The sequence below is a fragment of the Schistocerca serialis genome, chromosome 3 (genome assembly GCF_023864345.2).
Source record: "Schistocerca serialis cubense isolate TAMUIC-IGC-003099 chromosome 3, iqSchSeri2.2, whole genome shotgun sequence".
NCBI classification, from domain to species: Eukaryota; Metazoa; Arthropoda; class Insecta; order Orthoptera; family Acrididae; genus Schistocerca; species Schistocerca serialis.
In genome coordinates, this window is record NC_064640.1 from 399,081,688 (window position 1) to 399,101,385 (window position 19,698).

Below are 19,698 nucleotides of genomic sequence, written 5' to 3' on the forward strand. Positions count from 1 at the left end.
ACAATTTACGCACACAGGTGGCAGAATACAAGGTCTTCCCTCAGAGAGTGAGTGGCCACAGCCACCACACAGAGGGTCCGCCGTACAGTGGTAAGATGTATGCCTACACACAAGCACCGAAAGCACCTCATGGTGGTGGGACATACAGCTTCACGTCACATCGAGAACACATGACCTCTGGTAGGGCATCCCCCTCGAAAGTCAGATAAAGGTGTCGGTATCAGTGTGGTTGTCTTTATGATCCTTCTGCACACGTTGAACAAAATGAACGCCACATTGCTTCAGATTAGCCTCATCACTTTGCTGGATGAGGTCCCTATGAAAAATCACTCCCTGGACCATATTCAGAGACTGGTGAGGGGCAATTAAAAAACACTGGGATGTTGCCATGGCAATCACAAGCACAAAGAGCTGCAGATTAAATGGCAGAACTTTTGAACAACAGGGAGCCTGACTGCATGTTACTGAGAGACTCCACTTTGCCAAACTTGTCCTTGATAATCTCCACAAAAAACAACTTTGTGACTATGAATGTGTCCCTGCCCATCCTACTACAGACCAGGTAGTGGGAAAAGTGCTTCATCCCAAGATGGCGAGCCTGGACCTCCTCCCAGGGTGTAGCCAGGGAAGGGAAGGCTGTAGGGCAGGGCTTAACAACTGGCCGGTTTTGAGCGCGAGTACTCGCGTCTGCTCTGGCACGTGCTCCCGAGCAGGTGCAAGGTCGCGGAGTGGGGAGGGAGGGGAAATGTGCGCGTACGCTTGAATAGGGCCGCAGCGTGCCTATTGAATTCGCGCCGACTGTGTAACGTTTAAAATACTACGATCAGCTCAGATAACAGTCACTTCGCTGGTTAAGAATCATGTCAAGTCGCCGTTGTGTAACCCCAACCATGCTTTCGCAGTTCAACCCCCATTGGGATGAATTGTATCGGTTTACAGAAAAAGATGGTGTTGCAAAATGTTTAGTATGTCACAAAACGCTGAATTCTTTTAGGAAAATGTGATGGACCAGATCGTGCACAGGAAGTTATTAAACTTAAAAGGAAGCTATCCGAAGAAGATCTGGACGACGAAGAAAAATCAACCGAGGCAGCTCTCAGAGTGAGTTACAAAATTGCTTCGCTTTTAGCAAAATCCTTGCGCCCCTTCACTGATGGCGATTTAATAAAAGAATGTTTGGTAGTTGCAGCAAAACATTTGTGTCCATCTCAAGTTGAACAGTTTCGGATTGTGCCATTATCTAACATGACCATTATGTGTCGCATACAGGACATGGCAGACGACGTCCAGAGCCAGCTTGAAAATATCTGTAAAGATTTTATGGCGTATTCTCTAGCTCTGGACGAAAGTGTTTATATCACTGGAACAGCACAGCTTGCCATATTTATTAGAGGTGTTAATAGAGATCTTCGGGTGAGGGAGGAGCCCCTCGATGTAATAGCCATGAAGAACACTACAACCGGAGGTGATATTTTAAGCAGTGTTGAAGAAAGTGTTGAAAATATAGGACTGTCGTGGAATTCTTTAGTTTCGGTGTCTACAGACGGTGCACCAGCGATGACAGGGAAAAAATCAGGTTTCGTTGCGCTGTCGAAGGAGAAAATGCAAAAACTGACCGTGCCGAATGAAATAAGGGGCGTTCACTGTGTGATCCACCAGGAAAAATTATGCGCAAAGAGTATCGCTCTAAAAAATGTGATGAGTGCTGTTGTTCGTACAACTAATTATATAAGGAAGCATGGGCTACAACACAGGCAATTTAAAAGCTTTCTTGAGGATGTAGAAAGCCAGTATGGTAGCCTGCCTTAATACAGCGAGGTCCGCTGGCTTAGTCGTGGCGAATTATTAAATCGATTTTTTTGCCTATTAGATAAGATAAATATGTTCATGGAACTAAATAACATGTGTGTTCCTGAATTGAAAGAGCCTTCATGGAAATGTGATCTCGCGTTCTTAGCAGATTTAACTAGCCATCTGAATGCTTTGAACATTTCACTACAAGGTAAAGATCTGCTAATTGCTCATTTCATAGATCGAATACGAGCTTTTAAAATGAAATTGACACTTTGGGTGAGTCAGCTGGAAACAGGAAATCTAGCTCATTTTCCTAAATTATCCATGCAAGATGTTCACAAAGACTGTGAACGTTATTCACATAGTTTAGTTGCCCTTAAGGAAGAATTTCATCAACGCTTTAAAGATCTGACAGCACTAGACAGTGATTTTGAACTGTTCTCCTCTCCATATTCGGCGAATAATGAAGAGATTCGTCCTGAGCTGCAACTAGAAATTATTGACCTGCAGTGTGACAGAGAATACAGAGACAAATTTCAGAACAAGAAAAACATTTTGGAATTCTACAGACACTTCCCTCAGGATAGGTTTCCTCGTCTGCACAAACTGGCGGCTACAATAATATCAATGTTCGGTTCCACGTATGTTTGTGAACAACTGTTCTCTGCAATGAAATGTAACAAGACGCGCCTGAGAAATGCATTGTCTGATCGAAATTTAAACTGCACGCTGCGCCTACAATGCAAAAGAAAAATTACTCCGAACTTAAAGATGCAATTGTAAAGGGCAAAAAGTACAAGATAACCGAGAATCCCACACTTCAGTGTTACCTTTTATTGTGTAACAGTCCATAAATTAATACGAATGTAGAGGCATACACTAAGCTAATAAAATTATGTAGCACGTGTACATTCTCCTTTATTTGTTTCATTTGTCGCAGTAATAATTCGTGAGTGATATCCCTGCAGGTGGCCGCAGATTTACATTGACTGGCGGCAGCTGTAGTGTGCCCCACGTGACTCCCCCCTCTCCGCTCTGGTCCGGTAGTGGGGCTAGCGTGCTCGCGCTGCTCCGTGCTCGCGCCTTGCTGCTAACAGCTTGCTCCGCGAGCACGTATGTTGTGAAGCCCTGCTGTAGGGTCACATGAAGCAGCATTCAATGATCCACTACCACTTGAAGAGAGAGTCATTTGAGAACAGCCAGATTTTTGCAGCTTAATATGCTTCATGTGCCAAAGCATCCGTCCTGATACAACCCATTCCAATCAAGAGGCTCTCCCCATGAGCGCTGCCCAGCCACAGCAAGGGCTGTCTGGCATGGCGGCAATTGCTGGGAGTTAGCATAAAAGGCGACGGGGGTTGGGTATGGAAGAGGGAGGGGGCAGGAATCCACACCATAGACGCGAAGGGGGGGGGGGGGGGGCAGTGGGGAAGGAGCCAGGCTGGGGAGGGAGGACGACAGTGAAGGAAATGCAGTCCAGGAAGGAAGAATGGGCTGCAATAGCTCAGGGCACCGTATGTGTCACGCACGAACTCACAAAATAACCACGAGCCCCCTAGCAGGGGAAGGACTTAAGGACTTTGGGGGAAGGGGGGGGGGGGGGAATAGATTCCCTACGAGAATCATAAAGGGGAAACAGCCACAAGGTCATGGTCCCCTTTACTGCCAGCAGTTTGTTCAGAGAAACCAGAGCACACCAATCATTTTTCAAAGCCTCCAACTGTCGGCAGAGAGTCAATCAATGGTCCAGTTCTGGTATGCCCACTTACAAAATTTGCATCGTGGTAGCCAACACAGACAATTGGTCATCATGCACAGTCCCTTCGATCCCAACAGGCACTAGGGTCCAGAAAAAGACAACCAACCATCCAGCTTGATTGAGGTCAGCCAGCAGATCCTGGATAATCACTATCAATAGATGTCGAGGGTAGCACTAGTTGATAGCCTGAAGACTACTCAGCAAGTCACTGTCAATTAATAATGTCTCGTGGTTGCAATAATGAATGAGACTAAGGGCTCAAGTGATGACCACCAATTGTCAGTGAATATACTGCATTCAGTCATCAGGGAACATAGTTCACTGCACCTTGTATATCTGTATGCAAAACTGGTTTGTCCGTCAATCATAAAACCATCAGTTACACCATTTCCAAACTCGGATATGCATCAACAGTGATGGCCAGGAACAAGTCATGGAAAACCATGGAGGTTAACAGTGTCTTTCAGTCCGAATGATAGATCAAGACAGAACTGAGACATGCTGGCGGGGGGGAGGAGGCACAAGAGGGGAAGTTGGAATTCAGAGCAGAGAAGCTGTACATGAACTGTGATCATGACTCCAGTCCTGGATCATTGTTGCCGGAGGTTGATCTACCTACCAGGAAAAAGGACATGTTAGTTTGAACGCTCTAGGGAGCAGTGAATGTATGGCATAGTAGAGTAGCAGTTGTTGCCACCCGATTTCTAGTGGACGGACACCAGCCTCTGCTAGTAGTCTGTTCACAGGGCTGGTTGAAGGGTGACAGTGTTCGTCCAAGCCTCACCCCTCAGTAGCGTGTTTACATTTTGCGATGTGCAGTTGCAGCTATAGCAGTTATAAAGCTAAGTACTGACAAAGCTATTTGTGCTCTGTTACACAGTTATTAAATTTAATAGTTTTCAGCGGTGTTTCGTGCTGCTTGTGGCAAAATAATGATTTAATAAACTTTTGGAAATGTTCGCTCACTGTGTTTTTAAGAGTTTTCTTTGCATTGAAATCGTTTATAAAATTCATGCTTTAGTTTTCAGCTGACGTTTCTTATTGTTTCTAGTGAAATATTTCACTAAAATTTTCATTCGGTGTTTTAACTTTGTTGAGTGTTCCAGTAACCGCTTGAATTTTTGGTTTTAGTTAGTTTTGTTGAGTTTTGTTGGTACTGGTATTAGCTGTGGTGCAGTAGTATTAATACAAGTAGTTGCTTTCTTAGTAGACAAAAAATTTCAAGACAGCTATTGTTAGTTCTATAAATAGTTCTACTGGTGTAACTGAACTTAAGTAACCTAGACAGATAGTTTTTTTCAGTGACTGTGTAATTTTACCATTAGTGGTAAGTGTGGGCTCTGTCGTAGGTTTGTGGCTGGCTCTGAGCACTATGGGACTTAACTTCTAAGGTCAGCAGTCCCCTAGAACTTAGAACTACTTAAACCTAACTAACCTAAGGACATCACAAACATCCATGCCCGAGGCAGGATTCAAACCTGCGACCGTAGCGGTCGCGCGGTTCCAGACTGTAGCGCCTTTAACCGCTTGGCCACCACAGCTGGCTAGGTTTGTGAGTAGTGGGTTACAGTGTGGGATTTGTTCAAAGTATTTTTATTGGGGGGAATGCAGTGGGGAAGCCAGGCATTCTAGCAAGTTTCTCTCCTGAGAATGCAGAATCTGTAGTAGAAATAAGTTGATAGAAGAGCAGGAGTATAAGATCTGTGCCTTTCAGGTGCAGTTACAACACACAAAGGAGGAACTACATAGGTTGAGGAGGGTGAAGGGTGGTGAGAAATGGGAACTGACAGTTGGCAAGAAGGCCACTAGGAGGAGAAGGTATTCTGACAGTTATACTTTGTGTATATGCAATAGATTTGACCAACTGTCAGAGTTGAGTGGAGAAGAGTGTCTTGTAGCTGTAGATGTAGGGAACATGTAGCAGTCCTCAGCAGTTAGTAGGCCTAGGTCAGTTGCAAAGACTAAAAGAAAGAAGAAGGTTCTCCTGCTAGGTAGTTCGCACGGTAGAGGTGTGAGCCAGCAGTTGAAGGAAGTGTTGGGGAGTGAGTAACGGGTCACCAGCATTGTGAAGCCTATTGCACAGTTGGCTCAGGTGACTGACAGCTTAGGGGAGTTATGTAGGAACTTTACGGAGAAGGATCAGGTAGTGATAGTGGGTGGAGCAGGGAACAGTCTTGATGGGGACAGGGAACATGATGTAGGTGGTGACCTGGTAATGATAGCTACTCAAACTGGCGGCACTAATGCGCATTTCATGCAACTGTTTCAGCATCACGATCAGCTCATCTTAATGCGGCTGTTGGGTGCGTTAAAATGGGGCTGGGGAGGGCACTGATGGCAGAGGGCATGGGTCACATTTCAGTGGTGCCAGTTGGGTCAATCAGTAGATCGGGTTTCACTACACATGCACCTCAATAGGTATGAGAAGGGGAGGCTGGCAAAGCTGATAGGTGACAGTGTAGTGAATGGTTGTGCGATCACTCACAGAAAATATCCTGTAGTAGTTGGTGTTGGAGATGCACCTTTTTTAGACTGAAGACTGCTCATAGGTATACCCGCTTAAAGGAAGTCCCTCTAAGGGCTGACCTACAGGGGATGTTATGTTTCCAAGTAGAGAACGAATTAGGGTATTTCATCAAAATATAAGAGGTATTAGAGACAAAGGTAGTGAATTGCCTATAGATATTGACTGAAATTATTGGTATGTCGGGGCACAACTTAAATAATTTGACAATGCAGAGGTTTCCTTTACCAGGACACAGATTAGCTGGCTGTTTTCCTAGGAGTTCCTTGCAGGGTGGGGGAGTGGCTACGTACATAAAAAACAGTATTCCATTTGAGTCCACAGATGTATCATGGCACTGCACTGAACAGATATTTGAATGTTGTGCAGGTGCAGTTGAATTTAGTGAAACTAAACTTCTAATTATTGTTGTTGTTTATAGGTCCCCTAACTCTGACTTCAGAGCATTTCTGCTCAAGCTAGAGAGGGTTCTTTAATCACTTTGCAGGAAGTACCAGAAATTAGTTATATGTGGTGACTTCAATATAAATTTTGTACATGTTGGTGTAAGAAAAAGGATGTTGGTAGATCTTCTAAATTCATATGATCTGAAGCAGACTGTGTTTTTTTCCAACTAGGGTGCAGGAGAACAGTAGCACAGCCACAGACAATATTTTTATTCATTCTTCATTAGTAGATGGGCATTCTGTCAGTAAAAGGGTGAATGGCCTTTCAGACCATGCTGTACAAATTTTAACACTAAAAGGCCTTTGTACTCAAACAAATGTCACATATAATTACAAACTATGTAGGAAAGTTAATCCAACAGCCACAGAGAATTTTTTTAAACCTTGTCAAGGAACATGTGTGGCAGGACCTTTATAGTGCCAATAACATAAATGATAAATATAATGCTTTCCTTAACACATTTCTCATACTCTCTGAGAGCTGCATTCCATTAGAACATTCTACATGGGTTACTAGGAGTAATAGGCAACCCAGGTGGCTGACTAGTGGGATAAGAATATCACGTAGAACAAAGCAGGAATTATACCAAAGTGTTAGAAGTAGTCACAATCAAGCTGCAGTAGCTCATTACAAACAGTATTGAAGGTGCTTAGAAATGTTATTAAGAAGGCAAACAGTATGTGGTATGCAAATAGAATAGCTACCTAATTCACAGGATAAAATTAAAACCATATGGTCAGTTGGGAAGGAAGTGTGTGGTCAGCACCACAAAGTTGACAATACAAAGTCAGTTCATAGTAAAAATATTTCTGATACTGATAAATCAGATATATGTATAGTATTTAAAAAACATTTTCTGAGCATTGCTGGTGAATTAAATAAAAATTTAGTTTCTACAGGGAATCATATAACTTTCTTGGCAAATGGCTTTCCGAGATTGATGTCTGAAATACTCCTCTGTGATACCAACAAGGGGGAGATTGAGTCAATAATTAAATCACTGAAAACTAAGGACTCTCATAGATATGATGGAGTGCCTAGCAGAATATTAAAGTACTTTGCTGCACATATTAGCCCTGTATTTAGTCATACTTGTAGTTTTTCCTTTAGGAATGGTCAGTTCCCTGAACGATTAAAGTACTCAGTAGTAAAGCCCCTTTATAAAAAAGGGAGAAAGGGATAATGTAGAAAATTTTAGACCTATTTCTATGCCATCAATCTTTGCTAAAGTTATTGAAAAGGCTGTGTATGTAAGGATAATTGATCATTTTGTATCACACGATCTGCTATCATATGTACAGTTTGGCTTTAGAAGTCATTTAAAAACTGAAAATGCTATATTCTCTTTTCTCTGTGAGGTACCAGATGGGTTAAACAAAAGGTTTCGAATGCTAGGCATATTTTTTGATTTAACTAAGGCATTTGAGTGTATTGACCACAAAATATTGCTCCAGAAGCTGGACCATTATGGAATACAACTGGTTCACCTCTTACTTTAGCAACAGAGCAAAAGGTCATTATTTACAATGTTGAGAATGATTGTGATATGGTGTCTGAGTGAGATACAGTCAAGTGGGGGAGTGCCTCAGGGATCAGTGTTGAGGCCACCACTGTTCCTCATTTATATAAATGATATGCCCTCTAGTATTACGGGTAACTCTAAAATATTTCTGTTTGCTGATGACACTAGCTTGGTAGTAAAGGATATTGTGTGCAACACTGACTCTGTCTCAAATAGCATAGTTCATGACATAAGTTCATGGCTTGTAGAAAATAAACTAATGCTAAATCACAGTAAGACTCAGTTTTTACAGTTTCCAACATACAATTCAATAAAACGTGACGTTTTAATTTCACAGAATGGTCATATGATTAGTGAAACTGCAGTTCAAATTTCTAGGTGTTCAGAAAGATAGTAAACTGTCGTGGAAAGCCCATGTTCAGGATCTTGTTCAAAGACTTAATGCTGCCATTTTTACTATTCGAAATAAGTGTCCAAGGAATAGAAAAGCAACTGGAATCACTCAATAGAGGAAAGTCCACTGGACCTGACGGGATACCAATTCGATTCTACACAGAGTACGCGAAAGAACTTGCCCCCCTTCTAACAGCCGTGTACCGCAAGTCTCTAGAGGAACGGAGGGTTCCAAATGATTGGAAAAGAGCACAGATAGTCCCAGTCTTCAAGAAGGGTCGTCGAGCAGATGCGCAAAACTATAGACCTATATCTCTTACGTCGATCTCTTGTAGAATATTAGAACATGTTTTTTGCTCGCGTATCATGTCATTTCTGGAAACCCAGAATCTACTATGTAGGAATCAACATGGATTCCGGAAACAGCGATCGTGTGAGACCCAACTCGCCTTATTTGTTCATGAGACCCAGAAAATATTAGATACAGGCTCCCAGGTAGATGCTATTTTTCTTGACTTCCGGAAGGCGTTCGATACAGTTCCGCACTGTCGCCTGATAAACAAAGTAAGAGCCTACGGAATATCAGACCAGCTGTGTGGCTGGATTGAAGAGTTTTTAGCAAACAGAACACAGCATGTTGTTATCAATGGAGAGACGTCTACAGACGTTAAAGTAACCTCTGGCGTGCCACAGGGGAGTGTTATGGGACCATTGCTTTTCACAATATATATGAATGACTTGGTAGATAATGTCGGAAGTTCCACGCGGCTTTTCGCGGATGATGCTGTAGTATACAGAGAAGTTGCTGCATTAGAAAATTGTAGCGAAATACAGGAAGATCTGCAGCGGATAGGCACTTGGTGCAGGGAGTGGCAACTGACCCTTAGCATAGACAAATGTAATGTATTGCGAATACATAGAAAGAAGGATCCTTTATTGTATGATTATATGATAGCGGAACAAACACTGGTAGCAGTTACCTCTGTAAAATATCTGGGAGTGTGCGTACGGAACGATTTGAAGTGGAATGATCATATAAAATTAATTGTTGGTAAGGCGGGTACCAGGTTGAGATTCATTGGGAGAGTGCTTAGAAAATGTAGTCCATCAACAAAGGAGGTGGCTTACAAAACACTCGTTCGACCTATACTTGAGTATTGCTCATCAGTGTGGGATCCGTACCAGGTCGGGTTGACGGAGGAGATAGAGAAGATCCAAAGAAGAGCGGCGCGTTTCGTCACCGGGTTATTTGGTAACCGTGATAGCGTTACGGAGATGTTTAATAAACTCAAGTGGCAGACTCTGCAAGAGAGGCGCTCTGCATCGCGGTGTGGCTTGCTCGCCAGGTTTCGAGAGGGTGCGTTTCTGGATGAGGTATCGAATATATTGCTTCCCCCTACTTATACCTCCCGAGGAGATCACGAATGTAAAATTAGAGAGATTAGAGCGCGCACGGAGGCTTTCAGACAGTCGTTCTTCCCGCGAACCATACGCGACTGGAACAGGAAAGGGAGGTAATGACAGTGGCACGTAAAGTGCCCTCCGCCACACACCGTTGGGTGGCTTGCGGAGTATCAATGTAGATGTAGATGTAGATCTGAAATGAGTGATTGTTCGACACAAAAATTAGTCTACTTTGCTTGTTTTCTTTCGCTTATGTGGCATGGTATTACATTTTGGGGTAACTCTTCCCATTCTAAAAGGATATTTTTGGCTCAGAAACGGGGGGTTCATAAACCTCTTGTTGACCCCTATTCATGAGTCTGCGTATTTTGACAATGGCCTATATATATATGAGGGATACATTCCACGTGGGAAAAATATATCTAAAAACAAAGATGATGAGACTTACCAAACAAAAGCGCTGGCAGGTCGATAGACACACAAACAAACACAAACATACACACAAAATTCAAGCTTTCGCAACAAATGGTTGCTTCATCAGGAAAGAGGGAAGGAGAGGGAAAGACGAGAGGATGTGGGTTTTAAGGGAGAGGGTAAGGAGTCATTCCAATCCCGGGAGCGGAAAGACTTACCTTAGGGGAAAAAAAGGACAGGTATACACTCGCGCACACACACACATATCCATCCACACATATACAGACACAAGCAGACATATTTAGAGACCATATATATATATATATATATATATATATATATATATATATATATATATATGAGACTTACCAAACAAAAGCGCTGGCAGGTCGATAGACACACAAACAAACACAAACATACACACAAAATTCAAGCTTTCGCAACAAATGGTTGCTTCATCAGGAAAGAGGGAAGGAGAGGGAAAGACGAGAGGATGTGGGTTTTAAGGGAGAGGGTAAGGAGTCATTCCAATCCCGGGAGCGGATTATATATATATATATATATATATATATATATATATATATATATATATATATATATATATATCAGTTAATACTCGGCAGAAATCAAACCTGCATTTTTATTGGGCATCCTTAACTCTTGTGCAGAAAGGTGTGCAGTATACTGGTGCATCCATTTTCAATAAGCTACCGCTTGAATTCAAAAATCTTAGCAGTAATCCATGCCCTTTCAAATCGAAACTGAAGAGTTTCCTCATGGGTCACTCCTATTCTGTCGAGGAGTTCCTTGAAAAATTAAGCTGATTTTTGTTGCATAGTTGATTGAATTTACTTAAACCTATGGATTGACTTTTTTCAGGTTCATAAACATTTAATTAATACTATTATGTTTTAATTTCATGTACTGACACATTCCATGATCTTGGGGATTTGCTCCTCAATTTGGTCCTACGGAACTTGACATGTAAATAAAAGTAAATAAAAATTTTAAAAAATAGGAAGTTCCACACAAAAATCGGGAGTGTGCCCCTGGAGACCCCACTCATGTAGGGTAACAATGATTTGATGACACCTGTGGTGACATAAGACTTTTGCAACTCGAGGAACACAGTGATACAGTGTTGATGCCAGGCAAAAGCTGACCAGACAGCAGACTCCAGGCAGACCAAATTATCAGCACTAGAGTGACCTTGGCAAAAACTGCCTGGAATGGAGCGAAAGAGCCCTGAAACTCACGGTACCAAGCCACCAGCTCGTCAATTGTTCGAGCAACTCTCAGGTAACAACAGTGAAACTAATTGGGTAATAGCTGTCCATCTCAAGGGAGTGTTTATCCAATTACAGTACCAGGACCATCGCACTTTGTCACCACTGAGATGGGAACTCATCCTTGGTCCAGATACAGCTGAAAATGGAAAGGACATGAAACTGGAAGTCCACCAATAGGTGTGTTAGCTGTGGATGTGGTTTGGCCTTGGAGCCATGTCAGGGCCAACAGTAAGGGCACTGAGGAATTCCCACTCACTGAATGGAGCATTATACGTGTAGTGAAAGCTGAGTGATTTTCCTCCACCCACTGTTTGAGGACATGGAACACGGGCTGATAATTCTCAGATGCAGACCCTCGAGCAGAATGCTGAGCAACATGTACAGCAAAAGCATCTGGATGTGTACAGACAACACTAGTCAGGGATACAACAGGTACATTTGTCAGATAATGGTGTCCATAGTGGCATTAAACCTTTGCCCAAACCTACAAAGAATGGGTACACAGTCCAATGGTAGTATCACACTGTTCTCGGCAGTTTTGTTTCTGCCATTTCATTAGATGACAGACCGGGGCACAGAGCCATTTAAAGGCAATCAGATGCTCATTGAAGGTTGTCATTTATGACATTGGAGAGCCCATTTGTGATCTCTGAAGTTCACTGCGATTTCTGTAGTCAATCAAGTTACTGTCTTCTGGCAGGAGGATCTCAATGAATAGGGGACCGCTAAGTCTGCTGCCAATAGAATGGCTGTGGTTGAGCTCTGGACAGCCGCACAATACTTCCAGCTGGCATGGTACTAAGGGCGATGGCAGAGGCAAAGGCATCCCCATCAGCTTTGTGTGCGTGTGTGTGTGTGTGTGTGTGTGTGTGTGTGTGTGTGTGTGTGTGTGTGTGTGTGTGTCACTAAACAGCAAGGTTATCAGAGCCCTCACACTAATTAAAACAAGCAAATGTGGATAAAATCTAAAATTGTTGCAGACTCATGCACTCACTTCCACCTCACTCGAATTGACCACAAACTCACTACCTCACATGCACTAAAACAACAGAGAAAGAGTAAAAGTAGCTATACATGAGATTAAAATACAAGTAAAACGACAAAGAAGCTAAAAGAAAGGCACAGGGAAATGTCACCGGCTGACCACTTTCAAAAAACATGGGTGAGTCAGTCGCCCTGTTAGCACATTAAAACCATCTCCCTAAAACCTTGGGAAAAATGTTGCAAAATTTACAAAACATTAAAACTCAAACCACATTCATTTGAATGTTACTTAAAATACATGGCAGATCTGTCAGCAACTCCGCCCCACTGGTCGAAAAATAAAACACAGCCCAATAAAATGTGGCACACAGTGATCTATATGCCACAAGCACCACACACTGGAGGGTCCTCTAGCCAGAGCAAGAAGCCACCCATCATAGGAATGTGGCCTATGTGAAGTCACGAAAGGAGGACCTCATGTCATCAACATGGCTGGAAGGAGGTATGCCACAGGGACATTGTGGGCTTTGCTACACAGAGTGTATTTGACGTCACTTCCAACCACTCATCCTCTCACCAAAGCAAGACATCGAGACTACAGCATGCAGAGGATGGCACACTGAACTAACTGAGGATCACCACATGCCTCCTTGGTTGCTAGATCTGCCCTTTCATTCCCTGCAATAACCATGTGCCCTGGTACCCAGCAGTAAGACACCTCCTTCCCCAATCATCATAGTTCTAGGATGGCATCCTGGATACACTGAACTATTTTATGTGCTGCGTAAAAACTTTGTAGAGAGTAAAGGACACTCAGGGAATCAGAACAGACAAGAAATTTAGCACTAGAAGAACGTTTCATCTGCTCCAGTGCCTGAAAGAGCACATATAACTCTGTGTCAAAGACAGTCAAGTCTTGAGGCAGTTAGACCTTGAGAACACGATTCATGAAAACAGAGCAACCAAAGGATTCCTATCCGTAAAGACAGCAACACAATTGTCGTGCTCATATAAAATGTCAGAAAATACCTTACTAAAAACAGAAGCAGAAGTGAAATCTCTCCTGTACTGCACTAAATCCAAAACCATCCTGGGTCTCTGCAGTAACCATGATGGTAGGCAGTTAAAACCCTGGGTTTGTGGCTGTATGTGCTCCACACCAAGCGACTTGGCACACACTGCACACAGATCGCAAAAGGCAGTGTTGCTTGTGGATGTGGAGAAAAGGTATTCCAGGCATGAATGAGCATCAGTATGGTATGCTGATGAATTCAGAGCTGTGAGGAACTCACATGCCTGATGCACCATGAAGAGCTGATGCCAGATGGTGAGTGATGGTTCCTCAGCCTCAGCACAGATACTGGTTATGGGGCTGGTCCTGGAAGTGCCTGCAGCTAGCCTAATCCCCTCATGGTGGATAGCATCAACAATCTTTAGGTAAGATGGCCTCACTAACCTGTATACTATGCAGTGATTCTCTAGCCATGAATGCAAAAATGCCCTATCAAACTGGATCAGACATGTCCTGTCTGCTCCCAAATACAAGTAGCTAAGGCACTCCATGATATCCCGTGCCTTCAGGGTTCTGGCTTTCAGGTCTCTCAGGTGTGGTAAGCATGACAGTTTGAAGTAAAAAATAAGGCCCAGAAACCTCACAGAGTCTTTAAAATGTAGAATGGTGTCCCTCATACGCAAGATTGGTCAATTAAAAATACGATGAGAACAATTAAAATGAACACACACAAATTTCTCTGCAAAACTCTCAAAATCCATCTTTGCAGACCACTCCTGCAACCAATGCACTGTAAGTTGCAACTTATGGGTCACCATTGCAACACCGGAGGAGGAACATAAAACAGCAATATTGTCCACAAATAATGAGCACTGTACAGGACTCCTTGCTGTTGCCATGATACTGTTTATGGCTATGGCAAAGAGAGTAACATTTAAAACACTGCCCTGATGGACACAATTCTACTGCTCAAAACGATCTGACAGTGTGTCATCAACTCAGGTCTTAAAAAACCATTGAGATGGGAAAGATTGTATGAAGAAGGTGTGCTGGCTACAAAAGCTCCACTGATGCAGTTGCGCAATAATACTGTCTCTCCAAGTAGTATTATATGCCTTACCAGTATCAAAGAATATTCCAATACAGTTATATTTATGTAGGAAAGACTGCTGAATAGCACCTCTAGCAGGGTCACATTGTCGACAGTGGACCAAAATCCCTAGAATCCACACTGAGGGCAGCTAAGGAGTTGCCTGGTCTGTAACAATCAGAGCAGATGATGGTTAACCATGTGCTCCATCGTCTTTCCCACACAGCTCATTAAGGCGATACTCCGGTAAATATTGCCTCTCTCTACAAGCTGGGGAAGTACTCTGTCCGTCACATCAAATTAAAACATTAGAGGAGGATTTCCTTTGACATTGCTGGCAAATGTCAAAGCATGCAGTACAGGATTTGGTTGTGACTAAGTGCAGTGTCCTGAGCCTCAGACAGGGCCGATTCCAAGTCCCACATGGAGAAAGGGGAGTTGTAGCACTCAAAACTGTTGGATCTGAAGTCCAACTGGCATCTCGCTACAGTCGTATGGTAGTGGCAAAATACTGAATCCTGGCTGGAATTGGCAGTAGCTTTTGCAAAATGTTCTGCCAGCGTCTGAGCGTTGTCTTTGGGTGTTGTTTGGACACACCCCTGTATCAGCACTGCAACTATTGGTAAATGGCTGTGTTTACAGGAAATCCTCTTTATGGCTTCCCATACTCTCATAGAACAAATGGAACAGTTGATAGAGTCCAGAAACACTTACCATAACATTTTCTTGCCCTCCTTTGTTATGCATCGAGCCTTGCCTTTCACAACTCTAAACTCTGTGAGGTGGCCTGCTGTTAGGCAGCATTTATATCATCAAAGAGCCGCATGGCTGTCCTGGATTGCTGAACAGCACTCATCTGTCCACCGAGGTACAGGTCGCCTCCAAAGATGACTTGAGGGCTTTGGGGTGGATAAGTCAGCGGCATGATTGATCACTTGTATGATTTAGTCACCCATTCCTGGACGCTGTCGCGGTGTTCAAACACAGTCAGCTGGTTGAACAGTGTTAGTTAGCCTTGCTGACCATTAGATTTTGTGGCTTCTCTTCAAGGAATATTACATCCCATACGTGAATGCACAATGGGAAGTGGCCAGAAGAATGAATGTCATCAATGACCTCTCATTGAACAGAGTCTGCGAGGGCTGGAGAGCAGAAAGAGAGGTCGATGGCTGAGGATGACCCAGTAACAGTACAGAAATGAGTGTGATTACCTGTGTTGTTGATACACAGCTCGTGAGATGTGATGAGGCTCTTCAAACCCCGACCCCGAGGGCAAGTAAAGGTTGAGGACCACAAGAGGTCTCCCAGTACAAAAAATAGTTGCGGGAGTTTTCCCACAAGATCTATAAGAGCCTCAGAGTTTATTGCATCTCGAGGAGGTAGATACAGCGAGTAAACAGATCCTCTGACATACATGAATTTCGACAGCAATTGCTTGCAGGTCAGTAGGCAGGGGGAGAGCAAAGGAGTGATGTGTGTTACTGACAAACACAGCAACCCCTCCCTTGGCTCTGTCCCCAGTAAGGTCATCCTTTTGGTGAAGGGTCTAGCCTGTAGCACAGGGCATCAGTGGCTTCAAAATATGTTTCTTGCAAACATAGCAACAGGGTGCATTCCCGTGCAAGCAGTTTTAGTCTCTCCTTCCCCCCTCCACTGTAAGATGATAGCTGTCTATCATGGGGTTGCATTTCACCCAATCTTCCCTCCGGGAAGGGGAGCCCGTAATGAGTGGGGCTAAGTCCTGGGGCGAGATAATTGCCCCAGTCTCTTAGCTCTAACAAACAGTCCAGAGAGATACCATACAGGATGACGTTGACATTGTCGGACTGTTTACTTTCAGACACCATCAGTCCTGGACACTTGGCCTTTGACTTTTTGTCGTGGGTAGGCTTCGGAGGCACAAATGCAGCAGTGATAATGACAATGCTGGACAGTGGACAAGACTGAATCTTTAAAGGAGCAGGGAGGTACAGAACATTAGTGACCACAGACTTGTCTGATGTTTGGGAGGAACTGTAGGCTGTGAAGTAACTGCAGCAGCACAAGTGCACTGACAAATGCAGGTACTAGTGCTAACACTAGCAACCTCCTTTTGTGTAGCATTATCGGTTTTCTGTACAGGTTGTTTGACAACATGCTGTCCCCACATACGGAGCAGTTTATAATGTATTCAAGTATGCCCCCTCCCCTTAGGGAAGAGGCCTGACAGTCCACAAAATTTCAACACTCTTTAAACACTGGAATCAGTATTGGTGAGGATGGTGGGCAGATCTCCATCGAGACTGAGCACTGCCCTAATATTAGTATATTTGACAGACATTGCCAAAATATGCTGAATTGAAAGTGGCACACTACAAACTTCACAGAGTGGTGGATGCTCCCACCAGAGGAGTAAGCCAAGCTGAACTTCCTTCCAATAGTGAGGTTGACATGAAGTCCACCGCGTGTATGTGGCCGACTTGAGTGAAGGCAGCTCGTTTCCTGCCATCTGCAACCATTCAGTCTCCCACTGATGCACGATGCATCGGTCAGAAAATGAGATTACGACATGCAATGGGATGGACATCTACAGACAGCACCATCCCAACATGCATCCTTGGTGGCTTTGTTGGCCGTATTGCTTCCCTGTATCCCGATGTGGCCAGGTACCCAGCAAAAGATCACCTCCTTGCCATGGTGTTGGAGCCACTGTAAGCAGTCATGGATGAGCTGAATCAGCTAGTGTACTGGATACATTTGGTGAAGTGCTTGTAGTGCACTAAGCGAGTTGTACGGTGATGTCTGTGAATCCTCTCCAGTGCCATCAGAATGCCATCTAATTCCACATGATAATTTGTAAATTGTTCTGGAAGGTGCAATTTAAAAATTCTATCAGGGAAAACAGCAGAACAGCCAAGGACATTCTCTTGCTGGGATCCATCTGTATAAACAACAATAAAACTGTGGTACTTACTTAAAATGGATGAAAACACAGTTGTAGAAACATAATCTGGAGTACATGCTTTCTTATACTGTGTCAAGCTTAAAATCATTTCGGGCCTCAGAAGATGCCAAGGCAGCAACACATTCCATCCCTGGCTGTGTATTTGGAGGTCTGATATATCCAGATCCTTCAGACAGTCTGTAGCACATATCCCAAATGGCTTGGTCACATGGAGCAGTCATCAAAAAGGTGGGTTGAACCATTGCACTAAACGCTAATGACTGAGGAGACGCTGAGATTTTCAGCTCCTGTTGAGCCAAAAGGATACGTCGCCAAATCCAGAGTGGTGGTTCACCAGCCTCTCCACACACTCGAAACTGGGCTGGTCCAAAAGGCTCCAGTTGATATCCAAATGTCCTCAGGGTGGACAGTATCTAACATCTCAAGGTAGGAAGGATGGGCTGGTCCTTAGACCATGCTGGCATAATCTAAACATGATTGAACATATGCCCTATAAAACTGCACAAGGTGGCACCTGTCAGTTCCTCATGTTTTTCTGCTAAGGCATTTCAAAATATTCAATGACTGGAAGCCCTCTGTTTGTAGGTCTTTCAGGTGTGGGAGCCAAGTTAATTTCAAGTCAAATAATAAACCCAAAAGTGCACAGTTTCTTGAAAACGTTAAAATATTGTCGCCCATTGTGAGCACTGGTTGGTTAAAACTTGCGTCAAGCACAGTTAAAATTGACACATTTAGTCTGCTCGGGTAAGAACCGAAAACCAGTTGTCATGGCCCAGGTTTCCATCCTCCTAATGGTCAGCTGTAGCTGCCTCATTGTTGTCACAAGATCAGAGGAAGAGTAGAAAAGTGCAAAGTCATCTACAAACAAAAAGCATTTGACAGGACTCCTGACTGCAGAGGAAATGCCACTGATAGTGATGGAAAACAATGTGACACTGCCTTGGGGGATCTCATTCTCTTCAACACAGCAGTTAGACAAGGCATCGCCAACATGATATCGAAAACACTAGTCCTTGAGAAAGGATTTGATAATAAGTGACAGGTGTCCACGTAGTCCCCATCCATGAAGTTGGTGAAGGATGATGTACTGCCAAGTAGTGTCATATGCTTTTTCAAGGTAAAAAAAAAAAAAAAAACACACACAAACCAAATGGTTCCAGCATAAGGAGGACTCCTGTATCGCCGTCTCCAGTAGAATTAAGTTGTCCAAGGTGGAATGATAATGCCTGAAACCGAACTGGGAATGGCTCAGGTGACCTCAGGATTCAAGCAGCCAGACGAGGTGGCAGTTGATCATGAGTTCAAGAGTCTTACCCATACAACTGGTAAGGGCTACACTCCGGTAACTGTTAGTGGCACTACGGTCCTTACCTGGTTTCCAGAATGGAATTAATATTGCTGCCTTCCAAGTCTAGAGGTACTGTCCATCAAACTAAATCTGATTGAAACAACAGAGGAGCTGTTCTTTCGATTCTGGGCACAGATGACGAAGCATGGCATAATGTATCACATCAGATCCTGGAGCAGTGTCTCTGGCTGCAGACAAAGCTGATTCCTGTTCCCACATGGAGAATGGATGGTGGCTGACTTCCTCATTATGCGAGAAGAAATTGAGCTTCATCTCTGCAGTCCTAAGGAACACCTGAAAAGCAGGAGCTTGTCTGGATGACGCAGTAACAGTAATGAAGTGTTCAGCTAAAACCTGACCCATGTCTTCTGGCATATCCATCAAGACCCCATTACTTAAAAAGGCCATGAGGGGATGTGTACCAACCTTGTCTGAAATCGGTCTTACTGATTCCCAAACTTGCACAGTGGAAGTGGACCTATTAATGGATGTCGTGGATTGCCTCCAGGAAGCCCACCTCTGTTCTTTTATCATTCACCTCGCATGTCCTCTCGCAAATCTGAAGGTATGAAGGTTTTTTGTAGTTGGACAGTGTCTGAAGTTCCACAGAGCTCTTCGTCTGGCCTCGATTGCCAATCAACAGCCATCATTCCACCAAGGTACAGGCCGCCATATGAGGTGGTTACTAGATCGGTGAATGGACTCTGTGGCAGCCCACTGGATCTCACAAGTGATATGGGCCACTGTCCTGTGCACAATGCTTTTGTTCAAATA

At 43.7% G+C, this 19,698-nt stretch overlaps 1 protein-coding gene across 4 annotated transcripts in view; it reads right to left on the minus strand.

Annotated features, from left to right (window-relative positions):
* Positions 1–19,698, minus strand: part of LOC126470254 (AP-3 complex subunit sigma-1) — a 121,200-nt gene that overhangs the window by 68,680 nt on the left and 32,822 nt on the right. Inside the window, exon 1 of one of the 4 annotated variants that reach the window (XM_050097971.1) lies at positions 18,948–19,083. The exons of the other annotated variants lie outside the window; for them this stretch is intronic. The gene's annotated coding sequence lies outside the window, so the exon portion shown is untranslated. Of the gene's footprint in view, positions 1–18,947; positions 19,084–19,698 lie in introns of those variants that run through there. 4 annotated transcript variants of the gene reach the window in all.